General features: G+C 37.7%; 2 long non-coding RNA genes across 29 annotated transcripts in view; one reads left to right on the plus strand and one right to left on the minus strand.

The window, feature by feature from the left end:
• LOC129034777 (uncharacterized) overlaps nucleotides 1–9,525 on the minus strand; it is a 62,528-nt gene extending 53,003 nt beyond the window's left edge. For 3 of the 28 annotated variants that reach the window (XR_010126223.1, XR_010126221.1, XR_010126227.1), the window contains exons 1-2: nucleotides 9,450–9,525; nucleotides 4,161–4,223 (exon numbers count right to left, since the gene is read on the minus strand). This is a non-coding gene — a long non-coding RNA (uncharacterized LOC129034777). The other 25 variants (XR_010126238.1, XR_010126235.1, XR_010126233.1 and 22 more) reach the window with 20 other exon arrangements.
• The window catches only part of LOC134739534 (uncharacterized), a 148,828-nt gene continuing 140,797 nt past the window's right edge, over nucleotides 8,974–17,004 (plus strand). Inside the window, exon 1 of the long non-coding RNA XR_010126314.1 lies at nucleotides 8,974–9,341. This is a non-coding gene — a long non-coding RNA (uncharacterized LOC134739534). The remainder of the gene's footprint in view (nucleotides 9,342–17,004) is intronic.

Below are 17,004 nucleotides of genomic sequence, written 5' to 3' on the forward strand. Positions count from 1 at the left end.
GTAATAACAGAAAATGAATAAATGATCTTCTGTCTTAATGAATCCATTTGATAGGCAAACACCTGCATTACATGCAAAACACTTCTGTCATTGATATGCTTATCATTTTTTCCTGAATGACCTTGAAGCTTAATGAAATTCACATGAAAGTTTTACTACGCATGTTTAAAGAAAGCAGTTAAAAAGACTCAGATAGCTGTAAAAAATCGAATCTCATTTTATTAAAAAAAAATCCTCTGTTCTCATTTACTGAAAAAGTAAACTGCTTCAATTCAAAAGCAGTTTACAAGCAACTTCCATGGTGCCTCTTTGTTGTCACATGGCAATGTCCCCTAGATTGACAAGTGGTGCAATGGTCCTTGAGGACTGATTTCTAAGGATGTTAAAAGCATGAACTTCATGATTTTTAAATACTTTCTTAAATACATGCTTCAAAACAAAGTCAAACATTGAACCAACAATTTAAGAAAGAAGGTCTCAGTGTTGACAATAGGAAACACTATAAAGAACATTCATCTAGCTTCCGGTTTACATTTGACAAAAGTAGAGGTACACAGTTGTAGAACAATGTGAAATGCCTGGGCTCTGTTCAGCAAGGTAAATCTACATAAAGTCACTAGTGATTAAGATAGAAGGAATCTTTAGAGTGCCATATGCTGACATTTGGAAAATTTAAATGACATGTGTTAAATCTATTAATACAGGAAACTTTCTGTGAGCTTTTAGAACATTTACAGACTTCTTGATTTGTGATTTCCCTATATAACATAAAAACATGATTTCTTTGGGTTAGTAAAAGCTTTAGGCACAACAATATACAGAAGATAGGTTTTCACTGACTTTGCAGCCTACCTACCCCCACCCTTAGGCAACTCTCCTGGGGCACCATTTCCAGTTATAATTCTCATCAAGAGATGAGACCATTTTCTTTCTAACAAGAATAATCATATTTATTCAGAAAAGCAAACTGCAAGTGTAGACCTGAATTTTGCCTTTTATCCTCTCCTGAAAATACAGAAAATGCAAACAAAGAGAATTGTGACCTTACATTAATCAGGTGCTATTCATTGCACAACACAGAACATCTCTAGAATCTTTTTATATGATTTATCTACTTGTGATACTAGAAGTGTTAGAATCCACAGGACTTCTTATGTTTCATGATGCATAGTGTAGAAAATGCATACAGCATTGCTGTGCTTAGCCATATTGGAGCCTGAGGCAAAGACAAAATCAGTAATACTGATCTATCTGTATTTAAAATTTGGATGTTTTGTTCATCACGGTTTTTGAATTAATTCTTGTTTTTAAAAATGTATTGCATTAAAAATAGATAAATTGAATGACATCAAAATAAAAACTTTTGTGCATCAAAGAACTCTAATAATAAAGTGAAACAGCAACCACGAAATGTGAGAAAATATTTGAAACTCATATATCTGATAAAGGGTTAATATCCAGTATATATTTAAAAACTCCTCCATCTCAAAAGCAAACACACAAAAAAAACAAACAACCCAATTAAAATATGGGCCAAGAAATTGAACAGACATTTCTCCAAAGAGGATATTATCCAAATGGCCAATAAGGACATGAAAGGATGCTCAACAGTACTATTATTAGAGAAACGCAAATTAAAACCACAATGAGATACCACTTCATACCCCTTAGAATGGTTAAAATCAAACAGAAAATAACAAATGACACTGAGAATGTAGAGAAACTGGAACTCTTGTGCCCTGCTAGTGGCAAAGCAGGGCCACTAAGCAGTACAGCCTCTATAGAAAACAGTATGGTGCTTCCTCAAAAATTAAACAGAATTACCGTATGATCCAGCAACTCCACTTTGAGTTTATACCCAAAAAAACTGAAAGCAGGGACTTGAACAAATATTTGTACACTCAAGTTCATAGCAGCATTATTCACAATAGCCAAAATGTGGAATCCATCCAAGTGTCCATCAGTGGGTAAATGGATAAACAAAATGTGGTATATACATCCAAGGAAACATTATTCAGCCTTAGGGGAAAAAAAGGAAATTCTAATATATGCTACAGTATGGATGAACCTTGAAGACATTTTACTATGTGAAAACAAGATAGTCACAAAATGACAAATACCATATGATTATACTTAAATGAGTTTCCTAGGGTAGTTAAATTCATAGATACAGTGGAATAGTGGGGGTTGGGGGCTAGAAGAAGGAATGAATGGGGGCAAATTGTTTAAACTATGCAGAGTTTCAGTTTGGGAAGATGAAAATGTCTAGAGATGGATGGTGGTAATAGTTGCACAATAACGTGAATTACTTAATGCCACTGAACTGTAGACTTTAAAATGGATAAAACAGTAACATGTATGTTATGAATATTTTGCCACAATTTAGAAAATATTGCATGTAAATATTACCCAACTCAATTATTGGCGCTACCTCTCCTTCAACTCACTTAAAGTTTCTGCCTGAGAGTGCTTTACTAACTTCACCCTTGCCCTGGCCCTGGAAAATTTCCGTGTTTGTTTGGCTCATAGATGCTATGAGCTGAATGTTTGTGTCCCCCCCAGCCCCAAATTCATAAGTTGAAACCTAATCCCCAATGCAGTCTTGAGATGATTAGGTCATGAGGGCAGAGTCCTCCTAAAAGGGATTGGTGCCATTATCAAAGGGGCCTGAGGGAGCTTGTTTCCTCCCTCTACCCTGTCAGGATGCAGTAAAAAGGCGCTGTCTAGGAGGAACAGGTCCTCCCTGGGCACTGAATCTGCTGGTGTCTTGATCTTGGACTTCTTAGCCTCTAGAATGGTAACAAATAATTTTCTTACCCAATCTACAGCATCTTGTTATTATAGCAGTCTGAGTGGACTAAGACAATAGAATACAGCATAAAATAACATGTTATTTTCTTTCTTTCCCCTTCTTCCCACCCTCAAACTCCTGGTGTTTGTTCTTTTATAAGATAGATTAAAATGTACTTAAATTACAAGCTGAGAACCCTATGTTGGGCTCTGGGTAACAGGGATGCACTTGTGAGATTTCAATTCTTTATCGAGTTTGATTTCTCTATTCATCTCTCCTTCACAGCTTTCAAAATCTTAGTCTTAAAATTATTGTAGTAGAAACAAATATTAAAAGTAATTTTTTGAAAGGTTATCTCAAAAGCTCTGAGAAACTTCACCTTTTACAAAGACATTGGTTAGCTCTTGGCATGATTAATGTTAGCATGTTTGATCCCTCTATCAACGAAGGAGAACATTTTGAAATTGGCTTTATTTTTTGCTAAATAAAATATCACCACATGTAAGGGAGAAATAATGTTTAAACAATATTTTGATAAATATGTTATTTAAAATGCATGTGAGGAACTCCATATCAAAAAGAGAAAATAAAAATTAACTAACGTTTCAAAGTATATAGATCCTTCATTTTATGTTTGAATACTCATGAATTTATCAGTGTGTAAACTGCATTTGAGAGTACAGGACTTTTGTAGTATCCTCAGTGAAAATGATACCACTAACTCCCTGAATTGTAAAATCAAGGCTATCTCAAATGATTTAAACTTAAGGTTTTCACTCATGTTTAATGCCAAAATATTCCTAACTATAACGTTCACACTAATCCAATTTTTAAATGCAGCTATCAAAAAACAAGTTGCAATTTATACAGCACAAAGTCTCTCTTCTTACCTTGACAGTAGCTTCATAGACCATAGATCTTCAAAAAACACCAAGGGTTTTCATAATAATGGTGAAGAAAGAATCAACTTGGATAAAATTAAGTAGTTTGTCTTTTTTTTTTAACGCTACCATATCCCAATTGTCTAGCATTCCACTATCCAGAATACAGCCTGCCTGAAATGTATTGATTTTTCCTTCCTATATTCATTTAACAAGTATGTACTTTTGACAACTACTCTGTGTCAGGCACTGCCCTGAATGCTGAAGATACAATCAAAAATCCCCTCATGGAAATATTCCAGTGCTGGAGAAAATATACCCATTAAATACAATATCTCAGACCTATGGAATTACAAGTAGTCTGGTATAATCTATTGGAAAACTGTAAGTGTCATGAAAACGAATATAGGGTCCCAGAACCAATCACGGAAGTGTTTGTTATCTTACGATATGCCTTTACCTGGAGCTTGGAGATGAATAAGAGTTACCTTAGCTGAATAGTGGAGGAAATTGGTGCGGTCTTAGCACAGGGAACAGGATTTGCAAGGATCCTGCATTGGAAGGAAGAAAATAAGAAAGAATCAAATGAGGCCCTTTCGTGGGATAGGAAGGAAGAGATTGGTGACAGTCACACTTGGCACACAGATTCTATTTGTCTTCACACAGATAAAGGAAAATGGTGCTGTCCCTCTGGCAAATTAACTTTTTCACTGCCCAGAATTTCTACAACCTTAAATTCCCTAACAGCTAATCTACTGCCCTTCTTTCTCCCTGACTTCAGATATAATTGAAGAGCTTGTCTAAAGTCTTCCTGTCTTTGTTCCAATGTCCTGAACGTACATACTGGATATGTCAGATGTAGGAAAAAAAAAAGCTGAGATGGGGATGGTGGTGGAGGGTATACTCTAACAAGCAAAGTGAACATAGGAGAGTTAGAAAATCTATGTTTTATAAAGTGGAAATATGTATCAAAAATGAGTATATTATGTTAGTGATTTTTTTTTTAGATTCACCATAATGATAAATGCTGAAGAATTTGGAGAAGCAAGAGACGAAACACATTACAGATCAAGAACATCATTTTTTTGTTTTGTTTTTTGTTTGTTTGTTTTTGAGACGGAGTCTCACTCTGTCCCCCAGGCTGGACTGCAGTGGCGTGATCTCGGCTCACTGCAACCCGAGTAACTGGGACTACAGGCGCCGGCCACCAGGACCAGCTAATTTTTTTTGTATTTTTAGTAGAGACGGGGTTTCACCGTGTTAGCCAGAATGATCTCAATCTCCTGATCTCGTGATTCGCCCTCCTCAGCCTCCCAAAGTGTTGGGATTACAGGCTTGAGCCACCGTGCCCAGCCAAGAACACCTTTTTAAATGATTTTTTTTTTTGGTAGTCATTTTCTAACGTGCAAATGGTTTAGTATTAACCCTAGGTATTCAAAATTGCAATGCTTACATATTTTTTACCAGCAGGGACAAATAATACAGATTTTTTATTTTTATTTTTGAGCTTCAGTTTCCATATGTGTAACCTAGATGTACACACTGCAGTGCCTTCGGTTAGATGTTGATAATATGTCTGCATACACATACATATGTACACGAAAACACAAATAAATAGATCACCGGTTGCAAATTACAAGTAGGGACTCTGGACAAGATGGAGTTATGTGACTTGCCAACATGCATTCATAAATTTTAAAAAATTGAACTAAAATTATTGTACCATATACATTCATGACTCAGTGTGCCTTTTATGAAAAAGTGGGAAAAGTGAAGTTCTTGACTGTGGAAGTGAGAATTATTGGTTTGGTTTCACTCTCCTGTATGACGTAGCTCTATCAGTGGTAACACAAACAACTTAACTGTTTAGGCAAATTTTCACAAATTCAGGATATTAAGCAGGGTTTAAGAGGGATTTTCTGATGACTGCTGATGTTCTTGGCCAGAAATCAAGGGATTCTCATACTTTTCTTTCTCTCCATGTTTCTTATCTTCTTATCGTGCCCCTCCTCTACCAGCATTGCAGCTTCCTTCCCTTACAGTCACAACTTTCATCCCTCTGTCCCCTGCAGAACCTTTCTATGTCCTTTTATTTTCCATCCCTTTAGTAAGAAATTAAATCATATTTTTAAATAAATTTAATCAATTCGGTGCAGTTATACATTTTTATATTCTACATAAAGATAGTATATTTTTGGTATTTCTGACAATAACCTCTGAAAACATTAAGTTATCCCTTAACTACCTATGTTTAATATCATTTTCCTTCTGATTCAGTGACCTTAACAAAGAAATAGGCTATCCACCCTGTTTATGTATTCGTAATTTTAATTCATCCTACACATATTTTTAAATTTCTATGAATCAGGCCTTAGGCTGTGGGTACAAACATAAACACAATCATTGAAACAGATGATGTTTCCAGAAAATAGACATTATACAATAGTCAGTTCTTTACTATGATGATGAAATCAATTCCTGGTTTCATCTTTTCTCCATCTAATAACTGTGACAATGATGTTTGCTGCATCTAGAGTCAGTATCATTCCCAGCATCAAATGTGTGTTTCTCTAGTAAGAGTGAATACAGCCATCATAATGTGGATTGCAAAACTCAGTGAACACTGCTACCTCTGGACACTGGAGAAGAGAAGCATATTGGGTGCAAGTCTGTGGGGAAATGGGGAGGAGGGACAAGGAGAACAGTTGCATTCCCTAAGAGAAAATTAGAAAAAGTATGCTGTTTTAAGAGTTGTTCAAACTATGGTGGTGGGGTGGGGAATACGTGTGTGTATGTGTGTGTGTATATATAGACATGTACGTATATATGTTAGATACATATGTATATATGTGTGTGTGCCTGTATATGTGTGTATGTATGTATGTGTGTTAGATACGTATGTATATATGTGTGCATGCATATGTGTGTATGTGTGTTAGATTCACATATGTGTGTGTGTGCGTGTATATGTGTGTGTGTATACAGAAAACGTTCTATGTAAAACATAATCGAAGCTATCATTATCAGATAGGTACTTCCCTATGTTAGAGGCTGCCTACCTCTGGAGCAGGGGACAATAATTCTGGAGAAATACATGTGCTTCCAAAGCTTTGGCTTTAAAAGTGCACGTGGTTCTTTCAGATTTTGAGTGAAACTCTTACTATCTCACTGGCACAGATGTCATCAGAGACGGGCACATCTTCATGTCCGCCACTCAGCTGACCAGTAAGGCACTTTACTGCCTTTTGGGTATTATCTCTAGATTCCTCCATTCAATAAAGGTCTTAAATTGAATTATGGGTGGCCGTTTTTCTCAGTAATAAGCCGGTGTTTCATGAGTACGGGAGTAGTTACAGGTCCAGAAATGGGCATTTCCTGTTTCCTTTCTTTGAAAATGGCAAGTACACATTATTATGCTGGGGCAAGAGAACTAGAACATGCTGAAAAGATAAACATTGTTTTTCCACCTAAAAGATAAACATTTTTTTTTCCACCTTCTCCCATTTTCTGACCTCACCTGTTCCCCGTCTGACCTCTGGCGGGCTTACTCGGGATGTCGAGGAAAATGTAAAGTATGTAAAACCGGCTCCTTAAGTAGTATTTGTACCCCTAACGGTGGATTTCTGAGAAAAGATCCAGAAGACTAAGAAATGCATATCTAATGAATAAATTTCAGGGAAATTGGAAGGTTTGGATAGAAAGGAAAGCACCGTTTACATACATAAGCATACTGTGACGGATCAGGGCAAGCACTCCAGTGTCACCATCTTCCTGTATCTATACACCTTGTACAATGCAGTCCAAGGCTGTGAGGACTTCGGCGGGCAAAACGCTGAGGAAAGCAACCTGCCTCCAAATCCAAGGCGTGAGATTTACATTGCAGCCTTTGTGATGCTGCTTAGTTAACTGGCTGTATTTATGCAGATATTGTAGACTTACTTCCTTTTAAGTTTTCCCCCTTTCGTGACTGAAATCATGAATTCCTAAAAATAAATAGCAAACCAAAGGACAAAAAAAAAAAAAAAAAAGCCAGAACAGGTTTACCTAACGGGAAGCCTGGAAGGGTTGGCGTTGGAGAAGCCGCTGGGAAGCGGGGCAGGCAGCAGAGAGCCGCCCACCGGTCTCCGGGTCTCTGCCCCGGGCTCTTTCCAGCCCGGCCTTTGGGTAACTGGGGTGGGGGAGGGCGGCCGGCTTTCAGATCGCGTCTCCCGCAGGTTTAGGAGCCCGGTAGGCCGTGACTGAAAGACCGTGGCAACAGCGGTCAACTGCCCTTTTAGAGCTCATTTTGGGGGAGAATGGTAGCAGCAGAGCCACTGCCGCCCTGGCTCTTGTAGGTGGGTCTGGAGTGTCACGTAGGCACCCCAACTCGCGCCGGGGGCCGTGGTCCGCAGACTCCCACTTCATTGCCCCGGAGGCCTGAGCCCGCCCCACCCGGCGGTGGCTGCACCTTTCCCGAGAGTCGGGGCAGCGGCGGCTGGAAAGTGGAGGCAGCCTAACCGCGTAGCGCTGAAACAACCATTCACAAATGCAAACCCCTGTCTTCCGTGGATAAACGGTGGCGGCGCGCGTCCGAGCGTCCCCGAGGGGCTGTGGGGAGCCCCCGGGGAGAGCAGGAAAAGAAGCGGGGTGGCGGTGGCTAGGAGGCGACTGAGCCTTCTCGCCTGGCCGGCGGAAGAGGGAGCCGGGTCCGGGCGCGCCGAGCCGGCCGCCCCTCGCGCAGTTCCTCGGCTGCGGCGCGGGGTTCGCCCCGCTTCTCCCCGGCAGCACCCGGCTGGGTGCCCCCGGCACAGCACAGTGCGGCAGGCGGCAGCGTCCTCCCCTCGCCTCCCCCACATTCCCTCACCTCAGCCAAGGAGGCAGCCCCGGCGCCCCCGCCCGCCCGGCCCCGCGCCCCCGCCCGCCCGGCCCCGCGCCCCCGCCCGGAGCGCCCCGACCCGGAGCGCCCCCACCTGGTGCGCCCCCGCCGGGTCCCGCCGCTCAGCCCCGCCACGCTGCAGCTGGAGCTACCGCCGCGGCCGGTCCCGCAGACCGAGGAGGAGGAGGAGGAGGAGGAGGAGGAGGAGGCGGAGGAGGAAGAGGAGGAGGCGGAGGCGGAGGAGGCGGAGGCGGCGGCGGCGGCGGAGGAGGCGGCGGCGGCGGCGGCGGCGGCGGCGGCGGCGGCGGCGGCGGCGGCGGCGGCGGCGGGGGGGGGGGGGGGAAGCCGGAGAAGGAGGCGCGGGGAGGGGGGATGGACCCGGGAGGAGGAAATAAATAAATAAAACAATAACCTCCGCGCCAGTAAGAGCGAGGGAGAGAGCAAGACGCGACCAGAGAGCCACCGAGGCTGGCTCGCGCGCCTCTGAGAGGCTGTCCGCGTGCGCGCGTGTGTGCGTGAGTGTGGATTTGCCTGGACTGGAGCTGGAAAGTCCAAACTAAAAGTGTTGCTCTCGCCGGGTGCTGAGGCCGCGGCGGAGGCTGCCCAACTTCCCCGGGCCAAGTGAGTGGCGTTGCCAGCGCCTTTGGCGAGGCGGCGGCCGCTCGGCCCTGCGCCCGGGCGCGGCGGCGACCGCTCGGCCCTGCGCCCGGCGGCTCCGCTCGCCCCGGGAGGGAGCCCGCGGCCAGGGCTGGACTCTCGCCCCGCCACCTCCACCGACTCTCTCCTCAGCCTCCACACCTGGCACCCCAGCAAGGTACGTGGCGCTTCCCGGCGCGCCTTCTTCCCTAGCACACCCCGCGCGGATTTTTGGCTGCCTAGATTCTTCACCTTCCCAGAGTGGTCATCATTTGTCAAACTTTACCTCCACCTCGCACATGCCAGCGGCTGCTGCAGCCGCCCTCCCTGGCAGCGTGGGCTCCGGTCGCTGATGGGAACCGAGAGGAGGGTGGGGCGGGGGGGAGGATCTGCTGGCAGCGGTGGTTCCCATCTGGATTAAGATCGCATTTCGGAATAACTCGCAGGTCTTGCCTTCCGGGGGTGTCCTTCATTATGATGTTCCCTGTGATGCTGGTAATGGTTTTCCTTGCTCCTTCTGCACGGAAGGACGTACAAGTTTGCAGGAGAAGGTACATGAAAAGCAGGTGAAGTTTGCAGCCACTTGACTCCAAGAGAGGAGTAACCCTTTCTCTGCAGTAGCAACTATGGTTTTGAAGCAGCGGTGGCGGCGGCAGCGGTGACAGAGGCCTGGCCGGTGGCGGCAGCTGCACGTTGTCCCCTCTGTGACTGGGAGAAGGAGGAAAAGTGGGGCTGCCTCGTCGGAGAGCGCAACTCGGGAGCTGCCTGCAAAGACGCTGCGGGGGAAAATGCTAAGGGCTCCCAGATCCTTGGTAAATCGTGTTTGGAGAGGCATGATTTCCTTTTGTGATATTTATGTGCTTAATAACAGACACGCTTAAAAATCTCTTTAAAACTTTTATGCATACGATTTCCATTTCTAGATTAGGTGAACGACTCTGAAACCTCTTAGATAAATGCCAAAATCAGTAAGATCGGAGCGGTGTGCAAACCTGCAATGAATTGCCCAGTGCCTTCTTGTTTGTAACGTATCACCTACTGGGAAACGTATCTTCCGTGCCATACTATTTTAGTAATAGTTATAGGTTCATTATTATTTTTTTTTTTTCTTACGGTGAAGTAGGAAGTTTTTAGTGAAACGAAAATTTAGAAGTCATAGTAAGTTTCCAAGCAACGTGCTTGAGCCTTTTGAAGCCACCTGCTGAATTAGTTCATGTTACTTTTCAGAGGTTACCACTTTGGTGCAGGAGATGTAGACATATCCAGCAGATGGAGCAGTGGAAAACTATACTGGAACCTGCATAACACTCATTTATCCCAATGTAATCACAAAGAGGCCAAATAAATGTGTATGGAGCTCACTTTAGGGGAGACACTGGTTTTACTGTCATATTTGGAAAAAATTTTGTGTCTACTGAAATATGATTGGAATATATCTGTAGAAACTTCAATTCTTTAGGCTTCTTTTTCATTCATAAAGCATTTGAAAATAGTTTTTGTGCATATTAGAGTACAGGATGATTCATTCATGTCAGAAATGTCAACTGGTCCTTTGGTTATATATTGTGGTGACTCACAACACCATGAAAAACAATGCCTTCTGCCATAATAAAAGTCTAATTATTGCGTTATAGCTTAAAAGTATAAAAACTTGCATTTGAAAGTAAGCAAACATCATTTTGAATACTTTTTAGCATTCTAAATGCAACTGAATTTGTGTTTTGCAAAGTTAAGATAGCTAAATACACTTATTTCTTCAAATAATTTACTGCAGCTTAAATTGAAGGCAAAAGTTAATAAAACGTTTTAGTCATTCTTGTGAATTGATGTTCCTTCTTCCCCAAAATTTCATGAAATTTAGATCTGGTGTGATCTGGTCACATTCATTTTACCTTCAGAGACAAAGACGAAATTCTTCAAAAGCCACTTTAAAAAATCCTTACATTGATATATTATGCTAACAATAACATCAGGAGAGAATCTGCCTTCCTACAAAAATTTTAAAACTTTGCAATCAGTCATGCATCTGAAAAAATAGCTTTAAAGTGAACAGAGACAAATGGGCTGCCCATTTCACAGGCAGAACGGCAAAGACTTAGGCACCTGCTTTGTTGCACCGTTTCAGGAAAGAACTGGTTCTTCAGTCTAATCTGCTCATCTCCCATCTCTTGCTCCTTTCATTGTGTTTTGTCATAGATTTTACCGTGGCAGAGAACTGAGCTTAACTACTCTGAAAAAAATCCTATTAGGTCTTACTTTAATGTCATTATTTAGCAATTTAAAAGTTACAGCCATACAGCAAACATTTTAATGAATTTAGAGACACACACGATGCCATTGAAAAAATGTAGCACTAGCAATCATTTGAATTAAACATGCTTTACACTGAGGGCACATGTTTATAAAATATATGTGACTGTTTTCTAAATCTTCAGATAATGTCTGTAGCAAAGTATTTACTTATGCATTCTGAAAGTATATTTCTTTCACATTCGCATAATATCCAAGAAGGCTTGGAACTGCCAGTGTTATAAAATAGTATAACTACCTTTCTGAAAGAACTAATTTTATCCCGCCTGTTGCCACACAGATTAAATGATTATAGATTTTTCTAAATTTATTCCATCCTAAATTTATGCCCCTTTACACAGGCAAGAACAAAAGGGTTTCAGTGTAAGATGCTGAAAGTTTTATGCCATATTTAAATGTTTAAAAATATGAATACCAGACATTTACTAATGTATCATCTCTATTAAATGTGTTAAATTCCTCCAATATAACTCTTATTGATAGTTTACAAATCAGCTGGTCAAAGCAATGTTAATGTAGTAAAATAGGTTAAACGTAGGTATATTATGGTCATTGCTCATGTGATATATATCTTCAGAGAAAACCGGGTGCCTTGTAAGTTTTTCTGTAAACTCAATATAAATGAAATGCTGATAAGATTGACATAATTTTGATATAACTTTGACATATATATTTCTACATATTTTGAGACTTTAAAAATATAATCACTAAATACTCTTTGTACAGTACTGAGCGTTTTCAGTTAAGTTTACTGGACTGATACAATCCCGTAATATGCTACTGAAGTTGAGTTCAAGTTTGTGGAGGGAAATATTGGATACATACATACATACATACATACATACATATATACATACACACATGGGTCATCAGTTTTCACTGGGAATCTTGGTAATGGGAGTGGCAATGTGCCTATTGAAGAATTTTGGAAAATAGTCTAATCATCAACTTTAAATTCTCATTTTAAAAACGTGATCAAAAATAGATATCTGTTAAGTAGAGGATCTGTATTTAACCTAAGCCTCATGGTAATAGTTGAAGCTTGGCATTCACCAAGTGTTTGCACTTGTTATTACAGTAATTTTAATGCACTTTCTGCATTATTTGTATTTTCATTCCATCTCCTTAGGACATTGTTCTAATAGAGCTATAATATAGCTCTATTAGGTAGTTTTCTTCCAGCACCATAAAATGTAGCCACTGAGTTTAGACTTAAATATAAAACCGCAATTACATTTGTACCAACCTAATATTTCGACTGAATTAAGTTTTTGAAACTCATATAGAGGGATTGAGAGATTATGAAGAAACAGAGATTTTGTTTTTTTCTCCATTAAGTTATCTTCTGGGAGTTAACGTGGGTTTATCAGTCAGTGACGATCAAGAAAAAGATGAAACCTTTTATTCTTTAGTTTCTGTCTTGTCACCTGCCTGTTTGGTTTCTCTTAGTGTCAAGTATGACTGAGCATGACTTTCACTTATAATTTATAGAAAAGGCATATATGTTTGAAACTTGGGTGTTTTATTGGGAGGCACCATTAGTTTTTAATAAGAAGAAAAAGTTTTTAGCACTATATATAAGGAAAAAATCATAATATAAAAAAATTATTCTAGATGAGTACAGCAGTGAAAAATGTATCTTGGGATATAAATTTTAGCAGAAATGATGAGGATGCAAGATTTATCCCAAATCATATTTCCAACTTTGAGTATTACTGTAATTTAATTTTTATATATTAATGCTGTATTGGGTACAAACACCTTTACCTTTAACTCTCTTTAATTACCACTTCTTTGTATAAAAGTCTACCAAGAATATAGCTTAATTATATATGTATAATATGATTGTTTTCTGGCATATGTTATATGATATATATCTCATAAAACATTTTTAACATGAGTACAGTTTTGCTCATACAATATTCAGGGATAGATTTTATCACTGATTATCCCAAATTTTTTTTGAAGCCCCAGAGTCCTCAGATAATTTTCTATATGTTACTGTATAGGACAGTTCTGCCATATAGCTTTAGAGATATTTAGTCATAGAAATATAATTGGGTAAGCCGCCCTACTATTCACATAATTACCATGAAACTTGTGATAACCTCTAAATACAATATGTTATATAAACTGTTTATATTGTTACCAAGGGATTAAAACCATGGGACAAGACAAACATAGTCATTCTTTATAGTGGTCAAAAACTATCTTTCATGCTTTAAAGGACTTATATTTAGAACTTATTATGGAAAAAGGTGGATGGATCAAAAGTGGATATCAAGTGTGTGAAAAATTATTTACCAGAATCACACTTACTAAGTATTATAATAAGCATACCTTTCTAATTATTATTTTCCAAAGGTAGGAGATTGGAGAGGCATAATTAAATGTACCTGATATTATTAGAATAAAACAGTTGTCTAACTAGCATTTTCATTCTGATAGGAATATATTTCATGATTTTGATTATTTCACAGCACCCTTAACAAATAGAATTATACTGTGTTTTCCAATATGAATATCTTAAAGGTTTTGAAATGTATGATTGATTATGATTATCAGAACTTTGTGCCTAAACTAAAGGCAGCTAGCAGATAGAATACTGTTGGCAAACTGAGAGGCTGAATACTGGTGTTGCAAAAAGTTTAAATTGATGTTACTTCCTATATTCCCCCAAATCAGTATTATTACCACTTTGCTAGTACTTTTATTATGAATATAAATTATATTAGATTCTTATTCAACTTTCCATGCTTAAATTACAGTATGTTCAAGAACTTGCTTTAGTAATAAATATTGATAATTATTGTGTGACAGAGAACTTTACTGGTAACATTAGATTTAGAACGTTATTATGCAAAACAGACAATAAAACAATCTCTACTCTGGGTCTATAGAATTCACGAAATTAGTGCCCATGGGCATGTGAGAACAAAAAGTGTCCATATGTCAGCTTCAACTATATGACAGAGGGAGAAAAGTGAGGAGATACCTTTCCATGAATGTCTTCCCTCCAGTTTATACCACCAGTTTTCTAAATAAACTTTATTTTAACATTTTTTAAACCCGGACACTTTTAATGAGAACCAATCACAGTCACAAATATCAGTGTATTAATGGATTGCATCAGTACTTTATATTTTTTCATCTTATAGCTCAATCTATCATTCATTAAGCAGAAAGATTTATTCACATTACCTTTTTAAAAATACTTCAGCAGTTACATAGGCTGATTTTTAATAGTTGTCTGTTAAAAATAAAATAAAAATAATAAAAATAAAATAAAAATAAAATGAAAATAAAATAAAAAAATAAAAAGTAAGAATAAGTTGCTGATGCAGTTTTTAGGATTTAATTTTGTTATTTAGAAGATAAATATTTATAGGTTTAAGTTTTGATTGTATATAAAATTAACAGCAGCAAGAATAAATAATCCCAAATTTCAGCCAAAATGTCAACTAGAAATGATAAATTGGCTTTCTTGTGTATATGTGTGTGTGTGTGTGTTTTAATTTTCTGTATCAATTAATATGTACTATCAGTAGAATAGAATATTCTGAGAAGATAATAGTATCTTGTTGAACATAGATTTAAAGGTTAAGCAGTTACTATTGAAAAATAAGCATGCCAATTTACTTTCCATCTCTAAGCCTTTTTCTTAAAGTATATTTACCTAAATTTAAACAGCATCTATAATATTTATAAAAGTTTTTAAAACATAAATGTCAAATTAAGTGCTCAATAAATATTAGGATCTATCTATCTTTGATCTCTTCTTATTATCAAATAAAAATCAGTACACTGATATCTTTCTTTTAATAACAAATAGGTGCAAGATAGTCTAAGAGGTTAACAACCAGAAAATATTTGTTTTGCGTTGGGATGTTCATAATTTCTTTTTCTCATTTTCTTACAGATTTATTTTAATTTCATATAGCATATAACAATTCCTTATGCAAAATAAATGTTTTTTTGATAAAATTAAATACACTAAAGTGTCTTCAGTTCTTGTGTGTTGCCTATAGATTTGAATTTCAAAAGTATTAAATTTATATTTTGCATGTGTCATTATTTTTATTGTAGATTTTTTCCCAAATACAGGTCCTCTTGTGTTATCATTGTGAAGTTTTTTATTCCTACTTTTCACATTAATACTTTTCCATACAACTTAATTATTTTGCTTTTTATATTCAGAGCAGAGTTGACAATATTGCAGTTATTGCCAACTTTATTTTATTTTGACTTAAAATGTGTTAAACTCACATAAAGTATTAACACTCATAATAAATATTTTTCTAAAATTATTTGTGTGAGTCAAATTTGTTAGTGATTTCTTCAAAATTTTACTTGTAACTGCGGGATCAAAATAAAAAAGGTTAATTTTCATATAATTAAAGGTCAGTGATTTTTTTAATGCTTACAATTTGTTTACTTCAAGAAATCTAATAACATTTTCAACAAAATGGTGTTTCTTATTACTTGCGAACCTTATGCTTTTTAAAATTTTGCTTTTGAAACATTCACAGTGATTAATTTGAACAAAGAAAGCAAAAATTTAATGGTTATCATACATATATTAAATTAAATTTCAAGAAATGAAAACTTTGTGATAATAACAAATTATAAAACATAGAAATCTCAGTATTTGTTTTCAGAAATTTTGAGGGAAAACTAACCTTGAAATAGTAAAGTATAAGAAATGTTAACAGTAGTCTTAAATGTTCAGGTCCTTATTACGGATTTTGGTAAAGTTTATGTCCAAATTGTTATGCTAGTAATATTTACATAGAATGATTTATAAATTTATTTTTTAAGAAAGTCTTATTTCAGCCACTATTGTTTTATACAATATTGGTAGTTCCAGTTTAGTCTATTTTAAAATGTAAACCTTATAGCACTTAAAAATTTTGTTGTTGATATATTTAAATAAAAGAGTGCACGTACCAACAGTACAAATGAAACAATTATCATAATGATGCTGCTTTTGAGATAACAAAAACAGAGAAATTTGAAGTTACAAGTACCTTTGAAACAGAATTCACACTCGAATCTGCTTTAGCATGAATTGCACATGAATAAAATTATCTGCTTAATGTTCTCTTTAATTTTTAAATATCAGATAATGTGATTTGGGAAAAATCTCGATTAAAAATATTATTGTATGGTAAGATTCTTTGCATTTTCCTGTTTCTGGAGCTTGGTCATTTTATTTTAGTGAGTTACTATTTGGAATCAGTGTGTGATTAGAATTAAATTGAAAAGGATTTGCAAGAGTTCCTATTTGCGTGGATCAGCTTTTCATAACCCCAAAGAAATTATAGAAAATTAATTTTTAAATTGTTTGAGAAGACCAACAACCATAACAATAAGGGACAGTGGTTTCGCTCATTATGTAATATCATTTATAAAATTACAACTGACATATCAATTCAAAAATTATTTCTGATGTTCTAAATAAGTATATATTGACAGATTTTTTTGTAAAATGTTTTCCATTTTGTAATGCAGAAGAGTTTAAAATGTGAATA

Source organism: Pongo pygmaeus, chromosome 3 (genome assembly GCF_028885625.2).
Source record: "Pongo pygmaeus isolate AG05252 chromosome 3, NHGRI_mPonPyg2-v2.0_pri, whole genome shotgun sequence".
In the NCBI taxonomy this organism is placed as follows: Eukaryota; Metazoa; Chordata; class Mammalia; order Primates; family Hominidae; genus Pongo; species Pongo pygmaeus.